We start from the raw sequence: 15119 nt of genomic DNA on the forward strand, positions 1-15119 counted from the left end.
TTCTGGTCCTATATCTATGGTCTTATGGAAGTTACCATCTTCTGCTTCTCTCTGACATTAAGTGTACCTATTGAAACCCATTGATTGACAACTAGCTTGCAGGTTGACAAGCAACTGCGACCAATTTGTGTTGTCATTAGGGTCCAGAGTCAACAGCAGTAAGAGCAAGGCCATGTTCTTCAGTAACTGGCCAGACAAATCTAATGTCCCCTTCACCATCAGCATCATGGCTGACTACCTGAAAGTGTGGGCTATCTGGTTCCTATGTGCTGAGCTGTGTAACATGAATTAGTTGCAGTATATTGGGAATGTAAAACAAAAATTGGATATGTGGTAAAGGCACTCTCGGTCAACAACTGGGTAGAAATTGGTTGTCAGTTGCAATGTGCTCTTGGTTCTGCTGGTCTTGGCACGTACGGCCTTGCCCATCAATGCCAATTAAGAGGATTTGTGAGTGAGTGGCAAAGCAAATCAATTCACAGAGTCAATATCAGCCCTTGGAAGTGGTTTTGAGGCAGTTACATCAATGAGGAGGGGTGTCCAAGACAGCTAATGTCACAGAATTAGTGAAGACTTCTGTGGCCGGATTTAAGAAGTGGAAGAGGGTACAGAGATACACAGATAGGAATGGCTGCAGGAGAAGGTTTTTACAGATGTGCAGAATCGTATTGTGACTGGAGTTGTTCTAGAAACATGAGCTACAGTTTTCAGAGGAGGATACATAAATGAGGGGAATATTTGGGCCACATCGAGTTACATAGCAGAAGTGTAGTGGATACACAGACATTGAGATGTGCTGGGGCCGGAGAAGGTCACAGACTCAGGGAGGAATGTACAGGATGGAGGGAGTTACATAGATTGGAAGTACCAATCTATACCTATATCTATATCAGTACCTGCAGAGGGTGTGTAGGCTTTGGGTGTCTAGGGGTATGCGCCAAGAATTGGGAGCTGGAATATAGTGTAGAGACGTATACGGCCATGCACTTTAGTAGAAGAAGTAAAGGAGTAAGATATTTTCTAAACATGGAGAAATTTCAGAAATCAGAGCTGTGAATGGATGGGTGTCCTCATGCAGGGCTCCTTAAAAGTTAACTTTCAGGCTATGTCAGTGATATGGAAGGCAAATGCAATGTTAGCATTTGATTAGAATATAAAAGACAGAATGTAAAACAGAAGATTTGTAAGGCATTAATCAAGCCGTACTTGGAGTTTTGTAAGCAAATTTCAGTCACTTACCTCAGAAATGGTGTACTGGCATTGGAGAGGGTCCAGGTAAGAATCATGAAACTGATCCCGGAATTAAATGGGTAACACATGAGTAACACTTGTTGGCTCTGTGCCTGTACATACCGGAGTTCAGAAGAATGGAATTTGAGAGTGAGAGGTGGAAGATCTCATAGAAACGTATCAAAAATTGAAAGGCTTAAATAGACTGGACAAGGATATCATGAGAGAGCCTACAATGAGAATAGCATTTGAACAGAATGACACCCCTTTAGAACAGAGATGAATGGGAATTTATTTAGACAGATGGTTTTGAATCTGCTGTGGACGCAAAGCCATTGGATATATTTAAAGCGGAGGTTCATAGGCTCTTGATTGGTAAGAGCAACAAGGTTTTGCGGAGAATGCAGGAGAATGGGGTTGAGAATGATTAATAAATCAGCCATGATTGAATGGCAGAGCAGACGCCATGGGCTGGATGGCCTAATTCTGCTCCTATGTCCTCAGGCTTTATAATGTTGTTTACAGAGACTCTGTGGGGGTGGCATGGGGGTTGTAGGGGCAGAGGGAGCTATGGAAATTGTGTACTGAGGGCCAGGTCGGGTTGTCAGGACAGTAGATACAGCTACTACGCTTGTGAATTTGTATATGTCAGCTCATTATTATTTAATCACGATAGTATTTAACTCCATACTTGTCGTCGTAGTGCTTGTCAAGACCTGGACAGAGCACGGCAACACTTCACTTTTGTTTTGCATCGGCCTTGCCTGTGAACTAGTCAACGGACTCCGAAGATACGTGCAATTTGTTTAATAATTAGATGTTCTTCTCAGCCGCAGTGTAGGCTTCGTTTCCCATTTGAAAATTTTATTTAATGACCCTGTTTTGGCCTTGCTTTTATTGTTTTATTTTCATTTCAACACTGATCGCATTAAAGTTTTGTGAACTATTGACCTGCTTCAGTGTCTCACAAGGCACTTGGGCCATGTCCGAACAGTGGCGAGATGCCCTTGCTGTTATATACTTGTGCCCTCAAAATAAACAATAACATTATAGTTGGCTTCTTCACCACTGCCTTGACATGCAAAATTATGTCAAGGAAAGCTGAAACCTGGGTACCCAACATTATTCTGTTACCATGGTCTTGTCAGTTTGGTTTGTCTAATTAACGTGTGTATTAAAGTGTCTCATGATAAAGGCAACCCCAGCAAACACACCAGTCACATTTCCCCTTTATGCTTACTCCAATTACGACCCCTAACTTTGAGAGTCTGTAGACCACTCCCATATGCGTTCTTCATTCCCTGCTGTTCATTATCCTCTCCCCCACCCAAAAGATTCCACTTCACTGCCGTTACCTGTGCATCTCCAGTCACTAAAACGTTGACATGTTGATTAACAACACTCTCCTGTCTTTTGTCCCTTTTCTCAGGGTATGTTGATAACCCAGAAATTTGAGCTCCCATTCCTTGGCTACGGACAACCATGTCACCATAATGCCATATGGATCATGGTCATTCATACCATAGCTGTCTCTGCCATCATTTTTTTTCTTGAATACATTATGTCTTTTCAGGAAACAAACCTTAAGTGTTGATTATTTTACAATATTAGTAACTCTGGCTTTACTGCATAATTTTATATATTTGTGGTGTCACAATGGGGAGCTGGGAATGGACCCAATTGCGAGACACAGACACTGAAGTACAAGGAACAGGTCTTGACTAGAGTAGGGACGTGACAGGACTCAGGCAAGGAGCAGGGACAAGAACGCAGAATTGGGCTAAGGAAAGCGGGACCAGGACTAGGAACCATGGACTAAGAGACAAGGCTTGGACTCTGAGCCCGAGACTGGTCAAGGACCCAGAACCTGGGTCTTGCCTCGAGCTCGGACCCCAGAACCAGGCAAGGACATGACATGGCTTGAGGCTGGGGTCTTGGGTCTTGAGCTTGGCTTGGGATCCTCCAGGCTTGGGGTCTTGGGTCTTGAGCTTGGCTTGGGATCCTCCAGGCTTGGGGTCTTGGGTCTTGAGCTTGCCTACAGGCTGCGGTCTTGGGTCTTGAGCTTGGCTTGGATCCTCGAGGCTTGGGGTCTTGGGTCTTGAGCTTGGCTTGGGATCCTCGAGGCTTGGGGTCTTGGGTATTGAGCTTGGCTTGGGATCCTCGAGGCTTGGGGTCTTGGGTCTTGAGCTTCGCTTGTGATCCTCGAAGCTTGGGGTTTTGGGTCTTGAGCATGACTAGGGATCCTCAAGGCTTGGGTTCTTGGAGCTTAGCTTGGGATCCTCGAGGCTTGGGGTCTTGAGTCTTGAGCTTGGCTTGTGATCCTCGAAGCTTGGGTCTTGGAGCTTGGCTTGGGATCCCTGAGGCTTGGGTTCTTGGAGCTTGGCTTGGGATCCTCGAGGCTTGGGTTCTTGGAGCTTGGCTTGGGATCATCGAGGCTAGGGTTCTTGGAACTTAGCTTTAGGATCATCGAGGCTAGGGTTCTTGGAGCTTGGCTGCGGGATCGTCGAGGCTAGGGTTCTTGGAGCTTGGCTGTGGGATCGTCACGGCTAGGGTTCTTGGAGCTTGGCTGCAGGATCGTCGAGGCTAGGGTTCTTGGAGCTTGGCTGCGGGATCGTTGAGGCTAGGGTTCTTGGAGCTTGACTGCGGGATTTTCATCTTGAAATGCGGAGGCTGATAACTCGGAGACTGGAACTTAGAGACAGACTGGGAACTGAACATCAACATAGAGCCGGGACTTATCCTTCGACAAGCCGGGACTCATCTTTAACACAACACAAACATGAGACAGGACAGAACATAAACATAGAGCCAGGACTTATCCTATGACAAGCCGGGACTCAACTTTTCCTCCACACCAAGGTGGGACAGGTCTCTCCATCAGGTAACGGCAGAATGGCCTGGCTTACCCCACAGAGGGGAGGACAAGACAAGACAGATCACCCTGCAGGGCAACTGCAAAACGGCCTGGCTGACCCCACAGAGGCAAGGACAAGAAGAGACAAACACCAAAGAACAGTAGACAGTTCCATCTCTGCTCTGGGGAAGCTCCAAGTCTCAGTTCAGCCAGCAACCTCAGCTGGCTACAGAAACAGCCAGATCCATACCTAGCTCGGAGTGGCTGGCAGCCACTCAGCTGGCCTGGGAAACAGCCGAATCCATACCGCAAAGACTACTCCAAGTGGCAACAAGGCTCCATGAAGCAGTGGTCCTCCAACCAGGCCTAGAGATCACAAACAGCTTCACTAGCCTTCCATCAGCAGGTTGCGCCAGGGAGGACTGACAAGACAAACCAGCAGCCCACACTCAACCTCAAGGCTACTTTGTTGCAAGTCCAAAGATGGGAATCAGGTGACTTTGATTTAGTCAAACAAGGGACAGCTGAAAGACCTGGAGTCCTGAGTCCATGGACCGGACCATGAACCAGAATGTGGATTTCACGGACCGGACCATGACATGTCGTCACCTTCCCGTCACACTTTCTCAGATCCCCGCCACTATATTGTGTCACAACTCTCTCACCTCCTCTTCTTTTATTGCATGTTCCACACTTGGAGGCCATCTCCTTTTATTTTGTTACCTGCCTTGGTCTTGTGGTCACAGGTCCTTGGACAGTACAGCTGAAGCCTACTCCGAAGGAAAAGCTGTCTCATTCACATGACCTGTTGCACCTGTCCTGTGCATCAGAACCTATTTTACCCATGCCAAGCTTTGCAACACTTTCCCTCATCTCATCTTATTTGCCTTCTACTGATTTGCACATCACACGCGTTATCATTTTTACCCTTGAGATTTTACTTTATAATCCTACCCATAGCAGTTCACTGTCCCTCAACTGTCCCAATTTCATTAGTTTGTGTGGACCACTAGATTTGCCCTTCCCTCAATTAGTTCCTCTCCACCACAGAGGAACTATCATTCACCTTCCAACAAGGCATTACAGAATTTATTCATGTTGATTTAGATTTTGATGCAAAATATATCATCACCCTGAAGGTTTATTGCTGCACTAATGCATTCCTCTCTCTTCCTTTCTCTCAGTTTGCCAGGTTATCACAGTTTACTGGGATAGACCAGCGCTGCATGTTTGTGGTATCAATCAGTGGAAAGATGATCAGATAGAGAGGACAAAATGCATCCTTGCCCTGTATGTTCTAGATAGTATTGTCAGAAACATCGACATGTATCTCACAGTGATGTGTAATGGCTAGACATGAGCTTGTACAGAACTGTGGAAATTATGTCCTCACTGGATTAACCAGTAAAGCCGCTGCCTATTGTAACACAGATGAAAACTGAGGATGTAAGAATTCTATGGATGGAATTTTTCAGTAAATCAGATATCTGCAGAACTTCAAATGAAGAGAGTTTATACTTGTAACAGATGGAAATTTGGCATGAGTTAAAATTGGACATGGAGACTTGAACTTACAAAGCTCCAGAGACATGTGGCTGACTGAGTTTACAAAATCAGCTATGACATGGGTGTATTTCACTCAGGAACAGTTGACTGAACCCGAAAAAAAAACTGTAATCAATGAAATGTATGGCACAGAAAAGACTCTTGAACACATCTGGTTACCGTGGACTGTGGTATTTATCTAAGACCGTAATATCATAAGACTGAGAAGCAAAATTAGGTAATTCATCCCAGTAAGTCTGCTCCACCGTTCAATCATGGCTGATTTATGACCCTGCTCAATCCCATTCTCCTGCCTTCTCTCTGTACCCTTTGACACAATTTGACTAATCAAGAACCTACGAACATTCAATTAAATATATTCAATGACTAAGCCTCCATAGCCATCTGTAGAAATAAATTACACAGGTTCACTGCATTGTGGCTGAAGAAATTCTGATTTGTCTTTATTCTAAATGTACATACCTCTTTTCTGAAGCTGGTCCGAGACCACACTACAGAAAACATCCTCCCCGCACACTATCTAGGCTGTTCAATATTTGACAGATTACATTGAGTCCTACACTTTCTTTTAAACTTCAGCAGTTACAGGCCTACAGCCATCAAACACTCCCATTACATTCCAGGAATCATTCTTTGAAAGTCTGCAATGCCAGCACAACTTTACTTATATAATGTCCCAAAACTGCCCACAATAGTCATACTCATAGTCATACTTTATTGATCCCGGGGGAAATTGGTTTTCATTACAGTTGAACCATAAATAGTTAAATAGAAATATGTAAATTATGCCAGGAAATAAGTCCAGGGTCAGCCTATTGGCTCAGGGTGTCTGACCCTCCAAGGGAGGAGTTGTAAAGTTTGATGGCCACAGGCAGGAATGACTTCCTATGACGCTCTGTGTTGCATCTCGGTGGAATGAGTCTCTGGCTGAATGTACTCCTGTGCCCAACCAGTACATTATGTAGTGGATGGGAGACATTGTCCAATATGGCATGCAACTTGGACAGCATCCTCTTTACAGACACCACCATGAGAGAGTCCAGTTCCATCCCCACAGCATCACTGGCCTTACGAATGAGTTTGTTGATTCTGTTGGTGTCTGCTACACTCAGCCTGCTGCCCCAGCACACAACAGCAAACGTGATAGCACTGGCCGCCACAGACTCGTAGAACATCCTCAGCATCATCCAGCAGATGTTAAAGGACCTCAGTCTCCTCAGGAAATAGAGACGGCTCTGACCCTTCTTGTAGACAGTCTCAGTGTTCTTTGACCAGTCCAGTTTATTGTCAATTCGTATCCCCAGGTATTTGTAATCCTCCACCATGTCCACACTGACCCCTGGGTGGAAACAGGGGTCACCGGTACCTTAGCTCTCCTCAGATCTACCACCAGCTCCTTAGTCTTTTTCACATTAAGCTGCAGATAATTCTGCTCACACCATGTGACAAAGTTTCCTACCGTAGCCCTGTACTCAGCCTCATCTCCCTTGCTGATGCATCCAACTATGGCAGAGTCAACAGAAAACTTCTGAAGATGACAAGACTCTGTGCAGTAGTTGAAGTCCGAGGTGTAAATGGTGAAGAGAAAGGGAGACAAGACAGTCCCCCATGGAGCCCCAGTGCTGCTGATCACTCTGTCGGACACACGGTGTTGCAAGCACACGTACTGTGGTCTGCCAGTCAGGTAATCAAGAATCCATGATACCAGGGAAGCATCCACCTGCATCGCTGTCAGCTTCTCCCCTAGCAGAGCAGGGCGGATGGTGTTGAACGCACTGGAGAAATCAAAAAACATGACCATCACAGTGCTTGCTGGCTCATCCAGGTGGGCATAGACACGGTTCAGCAGGTAGACGATGGCATCCTCAACTCCTAGTCGGGAGTTGCAATACTCCACATGCTGTAAGACCAATATTTTATAAGTCTCCAGCATTATATTTTTACCCTTATATTTACCCTTATATACTCCCAAAATGAAACCAAATCCTGATTTTACCTAATTTCCTACCAATTCAGTCTGCAAATTAACCTTCAGGGAATGCTGCAGGATGACTCTCAAGTTCCTATGTACCTCTGACTTTTGAATTTTCTCTCCATTTGGGAAATAATCTGTGCTTTTATTTCTTGTACAAAAGTCTAAACACTGTATTCCATCTGCTACTTTGACATTTCTCCCAATATGTTCAGGTACTTCTGCAGACTCCATCCTTCTTCAACACTCCCTGCCCTTTCACCTACTTTCATATTGTCTGCAACCTTTGCCGCAAAGGCATAAATTCATTATCTAAATCATATACATATAAATTGAAAAGAAGCAACACTGGCCCCACTCACCGGCAACCAGAAAAGACACCTTTTATTCTCACTTTTTGTCCTGCCAGTCAGGCAATCTTCCATCCATGCTAATATATGTTTCCATTGATACTATGGGTTTTATCATGTTAAACAACCTCACATGTGGCATGTTGTCAAAAAGGCCTTCTGAAAATCCAAGATGATATGGAATGATCTTCCTTTGTAGCCTGTCATTATTTCCTCAAAGAAATCCAACAGATCTGTTAGACAAGATGTCCTTTCAGGAAACCTTCCTGACTGGCTTATTTCATCAGGTGCTTCCAACTACCCCAGAATCTTATTTTTATTAATGGACTCCAACAGCTCCCCAAACACTAACTGCCTCAGAAAGTCTTTTCTTCTTCCTCCCTCCCTTCCTTAGGTGTAGAGTGTCATTTGAAATTTTCCATACCTCAAGAACAATTTCAAAATGTAGCGATTCTTGGAAGATCATTATGAAGCCCTCCACAAGGTCGCAGCTTTCTCTTTCAGAACCCTGGATTTTAGCTCATCTAGTCCAGCTGAATTATCTAATTTCAGACCTTTCATATTCCCAAACATCTTTCCTTAGTAATAGTAGCTACACTTCTTTCTGCCCACTAGCACTCTTGAATTTCTAGTATAAGGCTAGCGTCATCCACAGTTAAGACAGGTGCAAAAATGATTAGTCAATTCATCCACCATTTCCTTGTTCCCCATCACAACATATTCACTGCTATTTTCCAGCATTCTGATATTTACCCTGGCCTCTGTTTTATACTCTATATACTGTATCTGAATATAAAATTGGTTCTCCTTTATAGTATTTGCTAGCTTACCTTCATATTTCATTGGTTCTCTCCACGGGGCTTTTTAGTTGCCTTCTGCTGCTTTTTTAAGAACTTACCAATCTGATTTCCTACTAATTTGTGCTATATTATCTCTCTTTTATTTTTATATTTTCTTTGACTTCCCATGTTAGGCACATTTCCCTTATACACCTTTCAGCATGCTACTTCAACCTGGTGATGCATATTTCCCACATCTTCAGTTGCTCCAGACATTCCAGCCATTGCTGTTCTGCCGTCATTCCTGCTCGTGTCCCTTTCCAATGAATTTTGGCCAGCTCATCTCTCGTGGCCCTGTAATTCCCTTGACTCCACTGGAATACTGATACATCTGACTTTATCTTCTCCCTCTGAAACTACAGGGTAAATTTTATCATATTATAATTACTAATTCCTCAGTTTTCCTTTGGTTCATCAGAGAACACCCAATCCAGAATTGCCTTTCCCCGTAATGGGCTCAAGCATAGCCTGTGTTAAAAAGCCATCTCAAAGGCATTCTATAAATTCCTTCTCTTGGGATGAAGCACCAACCTGATTTGCACAATCTACCTGCATATGGAAATCCCACGTATATTGTTAACATTGCCCTTTTAACATGACTTTTCCATTTGTATCCTACATCCCGGCTACGGCTCAGAGGCCTCTATGTAACACCCATCAAGGTCTTTTTTACCGTTGTACTTTCTCAATTCTATATCTTCCTGTGTTATGTCACTTCTTTATAAAGATTCAATTTCATTTTTACCTAAAGAGCCACCTATTTAATACAATCTGTACCCTTGGATGTTGAGGTCACAACCATGAACTTCCTCAGCTACAATCCAGTGATGGCCACAAATTTGTACCTGCCAATCTCTAACTGTGCGACAAGATCATCCACTTTATTTCCTACTGAGTGCATTCAAATACAAAACCTTCAGTCCTGTATTCCTCATCTTTTACAATAATGCCCCATGTTGTATTTTAACCCATCCCACTGACTGCAAAGTTCCTCGCCATGTCTCGTTTGGCACATAGGGTGGCAACTCTGTCACTTCCTTAGCGTTTGTCTGTTTTACGAGCTTGAGGTTCTATATCGATGCTCAACCCTGCACGTATGGAAAGCATGTAACCTGAACCCGGGACGCCTTGTTCTGAAGTCCTGGTGCAGATACCACTACACCACCAGCACAGCCACTATGTGCAATTTGTCCATATCATCTGCCTGTTCTTCCTCACAGTCTCACTACACACTGCCTTTACTTGAATACCTACTGCCCCATCTTCAGCCCTATCACTCCACCTTCCATCTCCCTGCCAAATTAGTTTAATTCCTCCCCATAAGCTCGAGAAATCCTGCCAGCATGGATATTGGTTGCCCCTCTTGTTCAGGTACAACCCATGCTTTTTTGTAGAGGTCATCTATTCCACAGAGGATATTCCAATGATCCAGAAATCTGTAACACTATGCCCATAACTATTCCTCAGCTAGACATTGATCAGCAAAATCATCCTGTTCTTAAACTCACTGCCGCGTAGCACAGGCAGCAATCCCAAGATTATACCCTGGATGTTCTGCTTTCCAGTTCTCTACCAAGCTCCCTATATTCACTTTTCAAGACTCCTCCCTTTCCCTATCTATATCGTTGGTACCAATATGTACCACAACTACTTGGTAACTCACTCTCCCCCATTAGAAAGCTATGGTCCTCATCTGAGACAACCCTGACCCTGGCATCTTAGAGGCAAAATATCATCTGGTTATCATGTCCACAGAATCACCTACCTGCCTCTATTTATGCAGAAACAATTAGATCCATATCCCTCTACTCCTTTCCTATCTGAGAATTCACTCCAGATTACTACCTTCTATCTGGAAGCACATATCTACTTGAGCACATTCAAATTTCTCCTAGTCATGCCAGCCTCACTCTAAACAAAAACATGATATTCCAAACTGCTTTTTGCACCCCCTCTGTTGGTATCATATCTTCCCTGTTGTGGGGGAAATTGAAACTATGCACAATACTCCAATTGATGAGCCATGTAAGAACAGGACCAATCAGGTGTGATAGTGTGAAGTGGAGTTGGAGGAGGTAGTGGAGGTACTTAATGAATACTTTGCTTCAGTATTCGCCGGCAAAAAAGACCTTGGCAATTGTGGGGATGACTTACAGTGAACTGAAATGCTTGAGCATATAGACATTAAGAAAGATGATGTGCTGGAACTTTTGGAAAGCATTAAGTCTGATAAGTCACCATGTCTGGATATGATATACCCCAGGCTACTGTGAGAAGTGAGGGAGGAGATTGCTGTGCCTCTTGCAATAATCTTTGCATTATCAATAGTTCGGGAGAAGTACCGGAGGATTGGGTTGCAAATGCTGTTTCCTTGTTAAAGAAAGGAAGTAGAGATAACACAGGAAATTATAGACCGGTAAGTCTGACTTCAGTGATGGGCAAGTTGTTGTAGAAGATCCTGAGGGGCAGGATTTATGAGCATTTGGAGAGAATTATCTGATTAGGGATAGTCAGCATGTTTTTGTCAAGGTCAGGTCGTGCCTTAGGAGCCTGATTCAATTATTTGAGGATGTAACAAACCGCATTGATGAGGGTAGAGCAGTGGATGTAGTACATATAGATTTGAGCAAGGCGTTTCATAAGGTTCCTCATGCAAAGTGCCATCAGAAAATAAGGAAGCATGGGATCCAAAGAGATTGGCTTTGTGGATCCAGAAATAGCTTGTCACAGAAGGCAAAGTGTGGTTGAAGATGGTTCATATTCTGCATGGAGGTTGGTGACCAGTGGTGTTCCACAAGGATCTGTTCTGAGAACCTTCTCCTTTGCGAGTTTTGTAAATGTGTCACAATGGGGGCGGTGGTAGCGGACCCAAATGCAAGACACAGACATTGAAGTACAAGGAACAGGACTTGACTAGAGTAGGGATGTAACAGGATACAGACAAGGAGCAGGGACAAGAACGCAGTCTAGGGCTTGGACCCTGAGCCAGAGACTGGACAAGGACCCATAACCTGAGTCTTGCCTTGGGCTCAGGCCCCAGAACAAGGCATGGACACTGCAGGACTGGAGGCTGGGGTCTTGAGGCCTGAGGCTTGGAGACAGGCTTGAGGTCTTGAGGTTTGAGGCTAGGAGATGGGCTTGGGGTCTTGAGGCTTGGAGACAAGCTTGGCGTCTTGAGGCTTGAGGCTTGGAGACAGGCTTGGGGTCTTGAGGCTTGGAGACAGGCTTGGGGTCTTGAGGCATGGGGTCTTGAGGCTTGAGGCTTGGACACAGGCTTGGGGTCTTGAGGCTTGAGGCTTGGAGACAGGCTTGGGGTCTTGAGGCTTGAGGCTTGGAGACAGGATTGGGGTCTTGGTCTTGAGGCCTGCAGACTGGGGTCTGGGTCTTGAGGCCTGCAGGCTGGGGTCTGGGTCTTGAGGCCTGCAGGCTGGGGTCTTGGTCTTGAGGCCTGCAGGCTAGGGTCTTGGTCTTCAGGCTGGTGTCTTGGGTCTTGAGGCCTGCAGGCTGTGGTCTTGGGTCTAGGGTACTACGAGGCTTGGGTATGGAGTCCGAGCCAGAGACTGGGCAAGGACCCAGAACCTGGGACTTGACTCGGGCTCGGACTCCAGAACTAGGTGAGGACAAGACGAGGCTACAGGACTGGACATGGCTTGGGTGAGGAACTCCTGGGTAGGGCGACACACAAGGACAGGTAAAGGGACTTGGATAGGACTGGACTAGGCATGGACTGGACGAGGGCCTTCAGGAGCACGGTGCCTTGGACTAGAAGAGATTGGAGCACTGAGCCTTGGACTAGAAGAGACGGGAGCATGGAACACAGAGCCGGGACCCCTCCTTGGGAACAAGACGTATGGCCGGGACTCACACACATAACACAGAGCCAGGAACCCTCTTTGGGAACAGAATATAGGGCCGGGACTCATACACAGAACACTGAACATGAAGAGACAGATCCCGACACAAGGTGGTGGCAAACGGCCGGACCCACCTACCAAAGGCGTGGACACAGAGAGACAATTCCATACAACAAAAGACGGTTCCTTATCTTGACCTAACAAGGCTCTGGTCTTGTTCCGGCTGTAAAACTTCAGTGATACAGGCAGGGTATACAGGCGAGGTATCCCGGCAGAGTCAGGCGAGGTATCCAGGCAGACAGTCAGGCAAGGAAGGAAAGTCAAGGAGGGGAACAGAACAGTCCAGCCGGGAATCCCTGGTTTGCAGAGGTATTTATGTCTCAGCCCCAAATCAAGAAACATGTGCCCACAACAGAAACTGGGGAAAACCAGAAACCCCAGAACAAAAGAACCATGGACCGGACCGTGAACCGGAACACAGACTTCACGGACCGGACTATGACAAAATGAGCTGGATGACGAAGTAGAAGGGTGGGTTCGTAAGTCTGCTATGACTCAAAGTTTGAGTGTGTTGTGGATAGTGTGGAGGATTGTCAGAGATTACAGTGGGACATCGATAGGATGCAAAACAGAGCTAAGCAGTGGCAGGTGGAGTTCAACCCGGATAAGTGTGAGGTGGTTTATTTTGGTAGGTCAAATATGGTGGCAGAATATAGTATTAATAGTAAGACTCTTGGTAGTGTGGAGGATCAGAGGGATCTTGCAGTCCAAGTCCATAGGACACTCAAAGCTGCTACGCAGGTTGACTATGGGGTTAAGAAGTCATATGGTGTATTGGGCTTCATCAACCATGGGTTTGAGTTCAAGAGCAAAGTGGTAATATTACAGCTATATAGAACCCTTGTCAAACCCTACTTGGAGTACTGTGCTCAGTTCTGGTCATCTCACTACAGGAAGGATGTAGAAATTATAGAAAAGGTGCAGAGGAGATTTACAAGGATGTTGCCTGGATTGGGGAGCATGCCTTATGAGAATAGGTTGAGTAAACTTGACCCTTTTCTCCTTGAGCAATGGAGGATGGGAGGTGACCTGATAGAGGTGTCTAAGATGATGAAAGGCATTGATTGTGTGGATAGTCAGAGGCTATTTCCCAGTGCTGAAACGGCTAACAGGAGATGTTCACAGTTTTAAGGTGCTTGGAGGTACGTACAGAGGAGATGTCAGGGTTAAGTTTTTTGTGCAGAGAGTGGTGAGTGCGTGGAATGGGCTGTCAGCGATGGTAGTGGAAGTGGATGTGATAGGGTCTTTTAAGAGACTCCTGGATAGGTACATGGAGCTTAGAAAAATAGAGGGCTATATGTAACCCTAGGTAATTTCTAAAAAAAGTCCATATTTGGCACAGCATTGTGGGCCAAAGGGCCTGTATTGTGCTGTAGGTTTTCTATGTTTCTATGTTTTTATATATAAGATCTTGGTCAGACCCCACTTGGAGTACTGTGTTAAGTTCTGGTCACCTCACTACAGGAAGGATATGGATATTATCGAGAGAGTGCAGAGGAGATCTACAAGGATGTTGCCTGGATTGCAGTGCATAATGTATGAGAATAGGTTGAGTGTACTTGGCCTTTTCTCTTTGGAGTGACAGAGGATGAGAGGTGACCTGATAGAGGTGTACAAGATGATGAGGGGCATTGATCATGTCTATAGCCAGAGGCTTTAACACAAGAGGGCATAGTTTTAAGGTGCTTGGAAATATGTACTGAGTTGATATCAGGGGTAAGTTTTTCACACAGAGAGTCGTGGCTGCCTGGAATGCACTGCCAGTGATGGTGATGGAAACGGATACAATAAGGTCTTTTCAGAGCCTTTTAGATGGGCACATGGAGCTTAGAAAAACAGAGGGCTATGCGCTAGGGAAATTCTAGGCAGTCTCCAGAGTAGATTACATGGTCAGCACAACATTGAGGGCTGAAGTTCGATGTTCTGTGTTCTAATACTCTAATTGTGTCATGACCAATGTTTGGTATTGTGGCATCATGAGGTCCTAAGTGTTCTTCTCAAAACCTCACTCTACAAAGTTCGCACAGCAAAGCCCAACAGCTGGTTTCAGTGCTCTCTCTTCCTGTATCAGAAGGCTCAGGAAGCTATGGACTTGCACCCAGGGTCAACACTCAGCAAGTCCGTGATAATTGTTCCATACTCCAGACCACAATTTGTAAGTGGATTACCTGGACCTATCCAGATCAAACTCAATTGATCCTTGTTCCACAGTATCCTTAGACAGCATTCCTCACCATCTCAAATACAACATTTTTATTATCATCTGCAAACTTATTCAACAGACCACTTCCATCCCCACCTAGGTAATTTATATATGTAGTTCCAATCACGGATCCCTATTCTCCATTTCAATCCTCATTACAAATTTCCAGTCAGGAAAGAAAACACACTGAT

This window comes from Mobula birostris, chromosome 8 (genome assembly GCF_030028105.1).
Source record: "Mobula birostris isolate sMobBir1 chromosome 8, sMobBir1.hap1, whole genome shotgun sequence".
Lineage (NCBI taxonomy): Eukaryota > Metazoa > Chordata > Chondrichthyes > Myliobatiformes > Myliobatidae > Mobula > Mobula birostris.